The sequence below is a fragment of the Cucurbita pepo genome, chromosome 16, assembly GCF_057944985.1.
Source record: "Cucurbita pepo subsp. pepo isolate OVF chromosome 16, ASM5794498v1, whole genome shotgun sequence".
Lineage (NCBI taxonomy): Eukaryota > Viridiplantae > Streptophyta > Magnoliopsida > Cucurbitales > Cucurbitaceae > Cucurbita > Cucurbita pepo.
In genome coordinates this window covers 4,022,208-4,037,317 of record NC_141813.1, presented here as the reverse complement: position 1 = coordinate 4,037,317, position 15,110 = coordinate 4,022,208, and the positions used below count along the sequence as shown (strand labels likewise).

The 15,110-nt window shown below is 35.7% G+C and overlaps 2 non-coding genes across 2 annotated transcripts; one reads left to right on the top strand and one right to left on the bottom strand.

The window, feature by feature from the left end:
* Positions 1 to 430: 430 nt before the first annotated feature.
* TRNAA-UGC (transfer RNA alanine (anticodon UGC)) lies at positions 431 to 503 on the bottom strand. The gene has a single exon. It is a non-coding gene; the product is annotated as a tRNA-Ala (tRNA).
* Positions 504 to 9,783: 9,280 nt separating this feature from the next.
* TRNAC-GCA (transfer RNA cysteine (anticodon GCA)) lies at positions 9,784 to 9,855 on the top strand. The gene has a single exon. It is a non-coding gene; the product is annotated as a tRNA-Cys (tRNA).
* The last annotated feature ends 5,255 nt before the right edge of the window (positions 9,856 to 15,110 follow it).

The following is a 15,110-nucleotide window of genomic DNA, read 5'->3' as shown; positions in this document are numbered from 1 at the left end:
TCCCTCTCCATAAGTAGCAGTATAACTACTAGATTGCTTTCTTTACTTACAATAAGTCCTCTCTCTATATGTGCTTCTCGGACATTACTCTCTTTTATCTATAAAAATGGCATAGCCATAATGATATAAATCCTTATATAAGTATCTTTTCTTTTTCTCTCATACCCACCTTATACATAACATGTTAAATTAACTCGTACTTAAAAAAATAATTTCTCTCTTTTGGAGATGCGAGGTATCGATCCCCGTACCTCTCACATACTAAGCGAGCTCTCTACCATCTAAGCTACATCCCCACCATCATTGTATCACAAAACCCTAAATTTTCCGTCATCAATAATAGTGAAAATGAAGAAATATTGCTCTACCCAACATGTCATGAATAAGGAAAAAGAAATAATATATTTTTAATAATAGATAGTCTTATTTCTGGAGATGCGGGGTATCGATCCCCGTACCTCTCGCATGCAAAGCGAGCGCTCTACCATCTGAGCTACACCCCCTTGATTTTTATGTCATAAAACCTTAAATGTCACATCATCAATAATAGGGAAAATAAAAAAATATCAAAATATTAACAAATAGTTTGGTTTGGTGATGCGAGACATCGATAATTGTGAAAATGAAAAAATATAATAACAAATTAAATACTTTCTTTTGGAGATGCGGGTTATCAATCCCCGTACAACTCGCATGCAAAGCGAGCTCTCTACCATCTAAGCTACATCTCCACAATTTTTACGTCACAAAACCCTAAACTTCTCATCATGAATAATAGTGAAAATGAAAAAATATCGCTACTCATTATGTCATAAATAAGGAAATATTGAATAGAAATAAAATAGTAATAACAAATAGTTTCTTTTGGAGATGCGAGGTATCGATCCCCGTATCTCTCGCATGCTACAGTCCCATGATTTTACATAAAAAAACTCTAAACTTCCCGTCATCAATGATGTTGAAAATGAAAAACTATCCCCGCTCATTATGTCGTAAGTAAGGAAAAATTTAAAAGAACTAATTTATTTAGTAATCGTTTCCTTTGTTGATGCATGGTTTCGATACCAGTACTTCTCACATTTGATGCAAACACTCTACCATCTAAGCTATATCCTCAAGATTTTTATGTCACAAAATCCTAAACATCTCGTCATCAATAATAAGGAAAATAAAAAAAAATAACGCTATTCATTATGTCATAAATAAGGAAAAATTGAATAGAAATAAAATAGTAATAACGAATAGTTTCTTTTGGAGATATGGGGTATCGATCCAATCCCCATACCTCTCGCATGCTAAGCAAGCAATCTACCATATAAGCTACATTCCCACAATACTTATATCAGAAAACCCTAAATGTCCCGTCATCAATTCTAGTGAAAATGAAAAAATATCTCCGCTAATTATGTCATAAATAAGGAAAGGTTGAATAGAAGTAAAATATTAATAACAAATAGTTTCTTTTGGAGATGGGGATATCCCTTTGCCTCTCGCATGCTAAATGAGCTCTACCATCTAAGCTACATCCCCACAATTCTTGCATCATAAAACCCTAAATTTCCCATCATAAGCTACATCCCCACAATTCTTGCATCGTAAAACCCTAAATTTCCCATCATTAATAATAGTGAAAATATAGAAAATCTAGAGATGCAGGGTATCAATCCCCATAACTCTCACATGCAAAGCGAGTGCTCTACCATCTAAACTATATCCCCACAATTCTTATGTCACAAAGTCCTAAACATCTCGTCATCAGTAATAGTGAAAATGAAAAACTATCCCGCCTCATTATGTCTTAAATAAGAAAAAATTGAAAAGAAATAATATATTTAGTAATCAATTCAATTGGAGATGCAAGGTATTGATCCCCGTACTTTCCACGATAATTTCAAAGAAAATAGAGTGTTATGATAAGTCAAGGTTAGATCAACTTTGAGTTCAAAGCAACAAGAACCAAAGACTGGTGCGAAAATTCTATGGACTAGTCGAAGTTATCCACAAGATAAGGAAGACATCATATAGGATCCAATTGCTCCTATGGATACAGACTAACCCTGTTGTCCACGTAAGTAACTTGAAATGTTATTATTCCGACCAAGAAAACATCAAGTAAAAGCAGGTGGTATGACGTCATGCAAAGAAGAAATTGTTTCAAGCGAAGAAACTAGGAAAGACACCAACAGAGAGGACTTGAAGAGTTAACAAACCGTCAAGTGATTTTCAATAGCTCCTAGTAGGTTGGAAAAGACTTCTCAATACTGAGATCCGCTAGAAGCGCATCGCGAGACTTAAAGTCAGCCTCATCCTACAACGTAGAGTTTATGAAGAGTCGGTTGATAGAGATATTGACAAATTGTGTAAGGGCAGATGTCGCGGTCATGATTGGCCAAGGCATGTTGCCTGTGGCTGCATGTTAGATGTCTCAGCTATTCCTGTAAACGATTTGTGGTTCATGGTGGCATGCTCATTCCAAACACGTTTTACTTGCTTTCATCTTAGATAGGCCTTTACTATTATTGTTGTGCCAATAAGGGGTGTATGATTAGTCCTCAAAATCATATCTACACCCATCAGGACTAAAATGTCCCAAAATGTACTATAGGAGAACGTGACCAGTTGTTGTTTCTTCACTTTTAGCTTATAACATTGCTTTAATTGAAATTGTTTCGAATGTATTTTCTCGCTCACGTTTTCTAAAATATTTCTTCTAAACGTGATTCGAGCATACACTGCTATTGTTCGTTCAGTCTAAATTTTTCATGGTTGACTTGTTCATTGGATTAGAACAAATGTCACATAATCATTGTCTCACTACTGCAAGAGTGCGATTGTGACACTTGTCTTCCGTTCAGTTGTGGGCCGCATCTTCTGACTAGTTACGTGAGTTTGGCCTGGAGCATACGTGTAGGTTTAAAAAGAAATTGTTGGATGCGGACTGCGAATAAGCGTTGGGCCACGGAAGGTTTTTTTTTATACCACATATGGACTTTGGCCTAGTGAGTCTTAAATTTGGGTTCGTTTGAAAAATTTTGGTTCATTTTTTAGTTCAAACGAACACAAATTAAACCTACTAGTTCTTTCTTCCTTGCACGACTCACTCCTATTCTCTGTTCTGCCTCTTCTTGCTTTGTGAAACTTCTTTAAAGGCTAATTTTCACCAATTATTTGGGAGCATCTTCCTTAAAAGGATTGTGACCACAGATGACCTATGTAGAAAATTTGTACCCTCTTTCCTAAAACCTTTAGCGGACAACATACCCAAAACAGATGCGCTGACTAGACTGCGCTACACCTCGTCTCACCCCCCCCCCCCCCACGGAGAATATGGATCCACCCAATCGATGAACATTCAAACCAAACTCGCCCATTCTTTTTGGCACAGGGACGCGAGAACTAATCCGAGTAATCTACAGTGGGGAGACCCCTTAAAGCAACAAGCGAGAATGGCTAGGTTGATAGTAGGGTTAAAGAAAAGGCGAGTATGAAAAGACGTATCGCATAACTGTCCCTGTAAGCTGCTTCATTCTTTCTTGATCTATGAACCGACTTTATGAAAAAAATCAGTCTTTCGGCTGAAAGTGTGACTTTTGGGTATGGATAAGCAGGACCTCTTGGTTCGGGAGAAACCGGAGATGTTGGCTAAGAAAGCTAAGCAGGCAAGTACAGGACGGAAAAAATGCACATACAAATTGATTGACATGATCTCTCTGCCTCTATCTTTGGCTAGTTGGCTAGTTGCACAATAAGCGGGAAAGCATACCAGGTAGGGAAAGAAAGGCTGCTCGATCTCCTGTAAGGCCAACCCTCAACGGCGAGCTCACCAGGCAATGCTATAAGTCCTATAGAAGTCTAAGGTTTCGTCTACTACGTGCTTTTTCCTTTTGTTTAGCGAGATAGCTTACCAGCTCTTTCGGCTCATAGCAGCAGTATGAAACGCAGAATCCTCATCATGAGTCAAGTACGCATTGCCATACGAATCGACATCGGCCAAACCAAGAGCTCCTATTTTTTTCAATAACGAAAGCAGATCTAATAGTTTCGATAAAACCAACATCTTTTAAAGATGGAGTCGCTCTGCCTTGATCACAGTGGACATATGCAGCTCCCGCTTTACCTTTGTCTACCGTGAAAAGGAAAGTTCCCTCACGATAGGCCCTCCCAGCTCCCGAACATCTTTCTATCAATCGAGAGAGGTATAGAATAGTACAACAAACCAACAAGACAATAATGGACTCATAAGATGGACGGTCAGGGAAGCGATTTCATTTGTGTTATCCGCCAAGGAAATGATCAAGAAATTCTCTATACACGGCTGAGAGATGACCGTATTGTTGCACATCCTGAATAAAGTACCGCAGGCAAGCGAAGCTTTTGAAAATGAAAGCGTGTAGAACTCAGATCCACTTTTTCTTCGATTCGTAAACTTCGGATCTGATCTTCCTTTCGTCTCCGGGTGACTGAGAGAGAATTTAGGCCTGGCGTGCATCCGATTCGGTCAACAATAAAGTACAAAGCGGATTGATTAAATGGGCTTGAAGTTCCATTATCGTTAGGTCGAAGATCTCTACTAGGTTTAGTGCACTTTGGTAATTGCGAATGTTGCCGTAATCGAATGTCTTTTTCATTCGACATTCTCTCTTACCAAGCACTCATACTTGCCAGGGTTGAGGAGACAGTCCTTGAGCTAATTGGGTTTCGAGATTGCGTATACGTGAAAAGAGCTCGCTTTCGACTTTCTCCTCGGCATTTTGTGCCCGGTTCTAGTTCAGGAAAGGGTCTGATCTCTTTCATTGGAGCACATTGATGCCGAAGGAGTCTTCGGAACCGGTGGAGAGGCTATGATGACTTCAGGCTATTCAAATAGCATGACCGATAACACAAAGAAAGGGTATCTAAGTCACACTAGTGGAATAGCTTTTCATAATAATTATCTCGATATATGATACCAAAAACCTGCCTGATGACTGATAAGGTAAGGGGTTTCAAAAGACAAAAGAATGACAATTCTACGTGTGATAGAAAAGGAGATCTTTTTTTTTTTTTCAGTGTGTGCGGTTCGCCTGCCTTCCTGACCATGGATAGGCTATGGGGCTTTGCACTTCGGCCCTTGAGAATACCACATCAAGGTGACAGGATTCGAACCTATGGCTCTCTGAAACTTCTTCATCGGTTATTTGGGTGCATCTTTCTTAAAAGGATTGTGACGACAGATGACCTATGTGACGACAGTGGACAACATGCCTGCCTTCCTGACCACGAATAGACTATGGGGCTTTGCACTTCGGCCCCTGAGAATAACCCATCAAGGTGACAGGATTCGAACCTATGGCTCTCTGAAACTTCGGCCCCTGAGAATAACCCATCAAGGTGACAGGATTCGAACCTATGGCTCTCTGAAACTTCTTCATCGGTTATTAAGGATTGTGACAACAGATGACCTATTTGATTGAAAAGTTCCTAGAAAGAATACAATAATAGAACAATTTGTGTAATGCTCTTTTGCTCGAGACCATCTTCTTGGTTCAATGTTTAAAAACCACATTTTAAATCATATTATCTTGCATAATTCATTTTGATATAATATTGTTGGGGGCATTTTAAGAATCGAACTTGAGACCTCTCACACCCAAAAGGATAATCATACCACTTAGACCACATGCCTTTATAGCAGATTTATAATTCTTAGTTGTTAGTCTATATATTTTCCGTGCCTCAATATATGAAATTTATATAAGTTGAAGTTGTGCATTGCCACGCATTCCTTTGGGTTAGGCCCCATTGATGACTAAAATATTTTTATTTCATTTTGTTTTTTTTTTTTTCGTTTCAAAATTGTCATTTTTATATTTTGGAGGGGCATTCCGAGAATCGAACTCGAGACCTCTTGCACCCAAAGCAAGAATAATACCACTAGACCAAATGCCCTTATTATGCACTATAGACATATATCGTGGAGTACACAAGTAAATGATATTAATAAGAGCATTATCTTTTTCTAAGGCTCATCTTTTGAGAAATGAACATAGGGGCATTCCAAGAATTGAACTCAAGACCTCTCGCACCCTAAGCGAGAATCATACCACTAGACCAAATGCCCTTTCTAAAAAAAATGCAACATTTTTAACTCCTACTCAATATATTTTTTTCTCTCAAGTTTGAAATCTATTTTCTTGAGCGGTTGTTGGACTATAAAACAAAAAGTTGATGGTCTAGTATTTTACTTGTAAGTAAGGCATGTAATGTTGAATTGTTCTAATATGCAAGTGTTATCGAATAAACTACAACCCAAGAAATGAATCAAACTAATCAGTTTGGGTTGGGTTGGATTTATTCGACTCAGTTCGTCAGTTTGTTTGATTTAATTCTTCTATTTTGCTTCGTATGACAAGAAAATGAAGTTGTATTGAATGTACCATAGTTTGATTTATGACAAACTCATATGAGAATCTAAGCAATTTCTACAAGTATTTCTTTGGGTTTTTCTTTATATATCTTTAATTCATACTTGGTTTAGGGTTCATATGAAAATCTAAGCAATTTCTACAAGTATTTCTTAACAAAAAGTCCAAGGTGGCTACTTGCCTCGTCGTCGACGTTTGGGACGTCCATTCTTGAGCTTCCAGTATCTGAATTACTTCAAATTTCCTTCCACATACTCCTTATTGCGTCTAGTTTCTGAAACCATAAGATTTTCTATGAGAATCGGTCTGGAATGGGGTTAAAATTGAGAAAACCCGAGAAAATGTCAAATTTTAAGAAATGGTGGAGGATTGCTCTCGAATTTGGAAGAAATTTGAGAGTAGGAGACCCAGAATCTAAACGTTTATTGCCTTTGATTGGGGGATCGACCTTTCTTGATTCTTATTCCGTATTGTTGCTCCTACTTCAGATTTTATCGGAGGAGATTAAACCGACATTGGGAGCTCCAGAATCTTCGTTATTTAGAGATCGAACTTTCTGGATAATTTTTCAGAGATATCAACTCCAATCATATCCTTACCGATCTTGACTTTGAATACTAGTCGTTGGATGTGATGATCCGTGCGTGTTCGTTCTAGATCATATCAAATTTTGGAGGAGATCCGACGGTTGAAATTTGAGTTTGAAGGATTTTGCTCGGATGGTCACGGTAGATTCTTTGATTCTAATTAGAGTGGCATTTCTGTAGTTATCCATTCTTCTAGGGGTATTTTGGTAATTTTCCACTTTCCGAATATTTTATTATTATTTTTCTCGAAAAATCCATAATTTTTCTACAAATTCCTCATCGCTTTTTGATCATTTTTCGCTTATTTTAAATCTTGAGATTCCTTCTAGATAAGGAATTACAAATCCGGAAAGATTCTGGATAATTGATAAAATGACTTTTTTGCCCTTTTCATTTACTTTTTCCTCTCCATTTCAAAAGGCCTTTAAGTCCTTGAAATCACTTGTTAAGGTACACGAGTGACTTGACTATGTCCTTTGTTCTTACTTAATCCTTTTAAGTTTTTTTCCATTCTATCCTTTGAGTCTTTCATGAGTGACTTATTCTTATGGGAGCTAATTTCCTTCATTTTTGGGGTGTTACATATACATATTCGTTACAACCAAAAAATAAGAAGCAGACTCAAAAGAAGAACAAAAAATACTAGATTAAAAATAGAAGTTAGTCCATAGCCCACACTCCAAAGTCCACTCATCCACGACCAACTCTTAGTTACTTGAAAAAAATGATAAACATGGAGTGAGTAAACCTTAGTAAGTAGCCTACTATAAGGTTTTTAATCGCGACCTTAAGCTAGGATATTACATCTTGTTATGTTTTCAGGATCTTAGAACTTAGAGGTCATCGTGTTATGTATCTTAATGTTTTTTCAATTTTACTTGTTCTTTGCTTCTAGATACAACCTAGTAGGGATTATACACTGTCTCTTATTGGAGACCTTGAGTGTTGCAAATTCTCCTCTCCTTTGAAAACTTTCGGTCATCGAAAGTGCTTATTCTAAAATAGGTCAGGGTACAAGGTTCTTATTTGCCTTCTGTTTCCCAAGTGGATTCTTCTACTCTATGATTCTTCCATAGAACCTTAACGAGAGAGATTTCCTTGTTTCTCAATCATTTGACTTTCTTGTCTATTATTTGAATCGGGTCTTCTTTATATGTTAGGTCATCTCTCAAGAAGAGAGTTTCATGAGCCAGTCCATGAGATGCATTGTGGGCCGATGTAACTCTCAGGTCCTCTGAGAAAGTTCCTATAGTCTTGAAGTATAATATCAAAACATATTAACGTATTTGATATGTTAAATATTAAAATAATTGATGTGTATCATAAACATTAAATAAAAATATATATTTGAAATTTGAATGATATTCATATTAATTAAACATATATTATGATATTCTACCACATTTTAATATTATTTAAATAAGATATTATATCTTAATGTATTAGGTAATCAAATATATAATTTGACAAAAATAATCACAAGTTCACCGTAAATAGAACCCTAGGGTTAAGTCAAAAAGTATCAAACACTAAATACTGTGACATTTTAGGTGATATTTTGTAGAGGAAACTGATAAGGTCTCCAAAGAGCAGGTGGTCATTTCTGACATTTTAAGTTAACAACATGGTGAAAAAAAACTAGAAATTCTGATACCAGTAATTAACTACAAACCTTTGAATAAGGTTTTAGAATAAATAAGATATCCGATCCAAAACAAAAATGATTTGATAAAAAGAATTTAGAGTCAAATGTTTTTATAAAATTCGACATGAAATTGGGATTTCGGAAAATTCTAATTTCTTAAAAGGACAAATATAAAATTTCGATAGTTTATATTGATGATGTGTTGATATTTTCTAAAACCATTAAGATCAACACTGTAAACATCTACATACATTCATTAATGTAATCAAAAGAAATCAGCTAGTTGTGTCCATACCCAAAATCAAATAATATCAAACTCAGATCCGTTTTCTTGGATTTTAAATTTATCTATAATCTTGTTTCAAACAAAAAATAATTTTGCTAGATAGAAGTAAATTTTGTTGTGGTTTGATTTTAAAATTCTACCTATAAAAGAAGTTGAAAACATCTTGGGAGATTACCTATGGGTGAGTTTCTAACAAAGTCTCTCTTCTCTCCTCTGTCTTCTTAAACTCATACTAATCCAACCAATCATTTGCATGGACTCAAAAGTTCAATTACCTATAAAAGAAGTTGAAAACACCTTGTGAAAGTCTGTAAGCATACTACGACCTCTAGCTTTGCAAAATCCAGCGTTGTTGACGCTTATCAAAATCGCTGTCAAAATAAAGTTTAACGAGTGGTTCTATGGTGTAGTGGTTAGCACTTTCGACTTTGAATCTAACGACCTGTGTTTAATTCCCGATAGGTAATCCACCAATTTATACAAAATTGGTCCATAGTCGATTCGGTAGGGTCACTTTTGGACCGATAATCTGTAGAAGGGGTCACTAAGATTGAGATCATACAAAATGGGACCATAGCTCAATGTTAGAGCATTTAATTGCAGATCAAGAGGTGACCAATTCGAACCTAGTTGGGCCCTTCTATCTAGGATAGAAATTTGTTACACTTTTTGGACCGACACTATGTCTACGGGGTCACTAAGGTTAAAATCCTACAAAATGGATCCATGGCTCAGTGGTAGAGAATTTGACCGGTCACCCGTTTGAACTTGGTTGGGCCCTTTTCTTTTGGACAGACACTTTTTACACTTTTGGATTGACACTCTGTAGAAGCAGTCACTAAAGTTAAAATCATGCAAAATGGGTCCATAGCTCAGTGGTAGAGCATTTGACTGCAGATTAAGAGGTCACCAGTTCAAATCTGGTTGGGCCCTTTTATTTTGGACAGATACTTTGTTCGATTTACTCCCGACCACCGAGTGTCTAAAGGGAAAAGAAATAAGAATAATTACCGATTCCATGTACATTAAGAAAAGAGTGTGGTATCCAAGCAACCAACATGGTTAAAAACTTAGAAAACATTTTACTTTGTTTTCAACCTGTTTTAACTTGCAATCCGTGCCTCGAGAACCCACCTGGTATCCAAGCAACCAACATGGTTAAAAACTTAGAAAACATTTTACTTTGTTTTCAACCTGTTTTAACTTGCAATCCGTGCCTCGAGAACCCACCGAACATGGGTCATGACTCCCTTTTTGTTTTCACTTACTCCTCCTAAATCTATAAAATGTCTCCTATTTTTATTCATTTTCTCTTTTCTTAAATAAAAAGGAATAGCTCTCTAAAATATTCTTCTTTGCTAGTAATTTCACATAATTTAACATTTTAAAAATCGGTAAATTAAAAAATCCTACATTGATATATTCGTAATTTCATGTAGTTTTCCTAAATTTGCCGGCGACATTGTTTGTTGTCGAGCTTGATAATGTGAGTTTGTAACCCATCCGTTAGGGTTCTTGGAATGATTCTCTAGATTATCCCTTCCATGTTGGGAGTTGGGCCATGGTCTTGGGTGAAGGAACCGTTGGTTTACCGCCCCTAAGAGTTAAGGAAGAATCTTGAGGCTAGTTTCACATAGTATCATTGTCTTTGAGATAACAATTCTTTTCTATTTTATCTAAATTTTTTAAATATGGGTTCATTTCCAAATGCATGCTAACACCCTTATTGTTGAATAAATGACATGAAACTTTCACATAGTAACGTTGCCTTTGCTCCTATTGGTGGAAGGATAATGTTGGATCGATATGACAACCCTAGAGGGGGTGAATAGGGTTTCAACAATCTAATTATTAAATTTTTTTTTAATAACAATCAAACTTGACACCATGCAATAAAACTTAACAATAATTTAGAACTTAAATAGGAAAAGGGTTAGAAAATATAACACCATCGTTTTATAGTGGGAATTTGAATAAAACTTTGAATAAAACTTTCTAACTCTTTCCTCGGATCAGAGCCCAACCGCTACACCACTCTTTTTACGACTGCAAGAGCAAACTCAATCCTTTCCACGGCTCAGGATCAAACCGGTACACCGCTCTTTTTATGAGTTCAAGAGAAAACTCAATCCTTTCCACGACTCAGGATCAAACCGGTACACCGCTCTTTTTATGAGTTGAAGAGCAAACTCAATCCTTTCCACGGCTCAGGATCAAACCAGTATACCGCTCTTTTTATGAGTTCAAGAGCAAACTCAATCCTTTCAACGACTTAGGATCAAACCAATACAATTGTCTGAAATCTTATAGAAACACACCACAATACTCTTAAATAATAGACATCTCTCTCAGGAATAAGATAAAAAAAATAGAATCGGAAGTTTTGTAGGGAGCAACAATGGAGGCTTTTTTAAAAAAATTTAGATCGAGGAAACAAATGTTCTGTGTGTTGTGCTGTGAAAAATACTAATAGGTGATGAGTTTAAATAGCGATCAAGTTGTAAAAATAGGAATTGATACGGACCACTAAAACATGAACCGAAACGTGCAACACGAAAAATAATATTTATTTATTTTTAAATTTATCATAAAAAATTATAGACCACATGTATCTTTATGAAAACTAAATGAAATCATTATAATTTCTTTCCATTTAAAAGTAATAACTCGTTTTCATAAATAAAATCATTATAATTTTTTTTTCATTTAAAAGTAACAACTAGTTTTCATAAATGTAAATGAAATCTTTATAATTTCTTGCCATTTAAAAGGTAACCGAAAACTTTTATAAATGTAATTGAAATGATTTTATAATTTAAAAGTAATGGAAAACTTTTATAAATGTAATTGAAAACTCCACCTTATTACTCTACCAAATTTATAAATGTCATACTTCGATTGGTCTATGATGTCAATTTTGCCGCTAGTCTATGATGTCAATTTTGTCACCACATCATCAATTTTTTCACCATATCATCACGTCAGGTATCTTGTTTTGAATTTGATTGGTCCATAGTGTCAATTTTGCCACCACATCATCACGTCGGGTATTTGTTTTGACTGGAACTTCTTCGTTTTATCTCTAATTTGAGTGAACCAAAAAAGACGTTGAAATCGTTGTTCCCAACCTTACACTGTGGACAAAAATACTGAGAAGGACAAAAATACTGAGAATTAGGTAGGTTTGTTATCATCGAAAGATTAAGGAAAAAAAGCCAACAGATAATAGGTCGATTATACCTATAGGGTAGTTTTAAGGGTGACAAGGAGACTAATTTTTTTTTAGTTAAAAATTAGAATTATAACAATCTGCCTAAAACCCTCAGACTAATTTTGCTTCATTTCTAAATGCAGGCAGACAAAGTAGAAAAATGAAAACATGTAAATTGTAAACTCGAACATTTCAAAGAAATAAATAAGTTTTGATGGTACCAATGCTAACCCGAAAATAATCAAACCAAATTTATTTCAAACATAGAAAACTTCATGTCTCCATCTTGTAAGGCCAATAAACCAAAGGGCCTAATATAGTAGAGAAATAAAAAAATGTTCCCTTCATCTGTGTTGTGCTCTGCCATAAGTGATCCATAAGTGATCCATGGATGTTGACTTTGACCAATTCCTACTATTTTTTTTTCTATATTTTGAAACTATTTTAAGCACTCTTCTCTTGTACTCCTTATAATTTCTACCTTTTAAGGTTGTAAATATTTGTGCACGGGTGACTATTATGATTACATGTCAACCGAGTCAAGTGGAAATAAATTTTGAAGATGAAATTAAAGTATTAATATTGATGTCATCTTTACCTGAGTTTTGGGATATTGTTATTAATGAGATTCAATCTAATGCCATTAGTAATTCACAATGATAATATTCAAAATACTTGACAAAAAAGAATTGTCAACATAAGATATTTGAAACAAATAAATATTTTTGTCATCTATGATATATCAAATCACGCATTTGAAATTCCTTAATAATAAACCTGAAGTCTTACATCTTTTATAGAGAAAAGTTCCTTGAATAGAAGTCTTATTAGATACTTCTAAGCATTTAGAGATCAACTAGAAACAAAGCTAAACATTCTAAAAAAAATTAGGGGTTAAACTTTTAAGTTAAGGTAATTTAAGAAACTTATGATTTTTATATTATCAAGAGTTTAATTGAGCTAGGTCGATTCAATCTAGTGGACCCAAGAATTGAACCAAATCAAACAACCTAGTTAGCAACATGATTTAGTGGAAGCATTTTCACGCAAAGTAGAAGCAATACTGGAGAGTTTGAAATAATATAGTTTTCACCCCTTGTTTCTCGAGTGAATATTGAAATAATATAGTTTTCATGTTAAGTTTTGCACAGAAGAAAGAAAGACTGGGATGTAAAGTATTATTTCAATTTGTTTGTAATATACAACAATATATAAATTAACTATAAGAATATATAAAATTACATGTTCTCCAAGAGCTTCAATCAACATTGGAGGGATACTTCTGCAACCACTCTAAAGGTGCTCAAGATCACAACGAGTTAGATAAAACAGCTCTAGAACTTTGAATCCAATAACTTGAGTTTGACTCGTGATAGGATCTCTCTTCTTGTGGAATCTGCATAAAATAGGAAAACCATTCCAAAATAAATTTTTATAAGGGATTCTATGGTGTAGTGGTTAGCACTTTGGACTTTGAATCCAACGACCTAGATTCAACTCCTAGTAGGACCTTTATGAAATGACCTTGATGCGAAAACACAGAATAAGGAACGACAACACAAGACATTTTAAAACAAAAGGGTGTTACCTAGCATTCGATGCGAAAACACAAATTTTCTTGAGGCATAAGGTGTAACTTTCTTGAGTTATTTTGAGCTTGCTCCGCTTCATGCCTTCTAATGCCTTCCAAGGCTTCATGAACATGACCTCCGTAATCATTTGAACCCATAATAACTAGCATGAGTTTTAGGTTCCGAACTTGCTCCAACCAACTTGAATTGAATTTATTCTCATGTCATATAAAATAGACCTTACAGAAAATAGTTGGTAATTTCGAGCATGTCTAAGCCTTGAGCTAGGATATGACTTCTTGTTTCGTTTTTAGGAACTAAACCTTAGAGGTTGTCATGTCATGCATCGTATTTTAACCATGAAAACTCTTCCGAAGTAACTCTTAATTTTCTCCCCATGAGTGCATAGGTGGCGTTGTCATAATCGTGGCATCCTACTAGCAAATCGTGGTGCAGGGAATCTCATTTAGGTGAGGGAGATAATAAGTTCATCATGGAATCCTGCTCATGGTACATATACCATAGCATCCCACCTAAAGAGAAATAGGGGCATCCCACCTAAAGAGAAATAGGGGCCTCGCGGTACACTTCGTGAAGTGAGATAATGGTTACTTCAGGCATGGATCCTAGCAACTTGTTAAGCATGATGTTTGCATTAACCTAGGTGTTTTCTTGGATTCTTGGTGATCCTAGGTTTATGCATAACGTCTTGGGTCAAGCTTGGAACTTATAAGTTCTTAGGAATAGCCCAGCATGATATTGTGCACGTAGTATCTATTAGAGACCAAGGGTACATCTGGGGAATCTATTATTTCAGGGATACCACTTTAGTTATCCTAGGAGGTAAAGTTATATGGATCGTGATGAGCATTTTCTCCCATATCTTGGTTTCGCTAACTACAGTTTTCTAATAACTCCCAAACTTCATTACCTTATATAACCTCTCGGGATAAGGATTCATACAACATTTCATAAAATAAGATCTACTGAGAAAACCCGAGAAAAGGTCAAATTTTGAGTTGACTTGGACAGTTCAGTTGAACTGGCCGTATCATCGTTTTCTTCCTCTGAATAGGAAGAAGATGCGCATTTTTCGCGTCGCCGCCATCTGAAACTCAGCCTGTACAGCCATATTACAGCGTTTCTCTCCTCGATTTCTTCGTGAAACTTAAAGATGGATGTTACAAGAAAGGACGAGGGATTTATTTGATAACTTCTCGTGGATCGTAGCCTAAGATATTCGCTACCAAAGTTCATCCAAAATCTGATTTATCGCTTGAGATAAAACAAAGGATTTCTTATTGGGTAGCCGATTCTAGGGGTTTCAAGGCCCTATTTCTTCATTGAACCTCTTCCATATCCTATCTTCAGGCTAAAGGAATTGGTTTGGAGGAACGTCTTTGAGT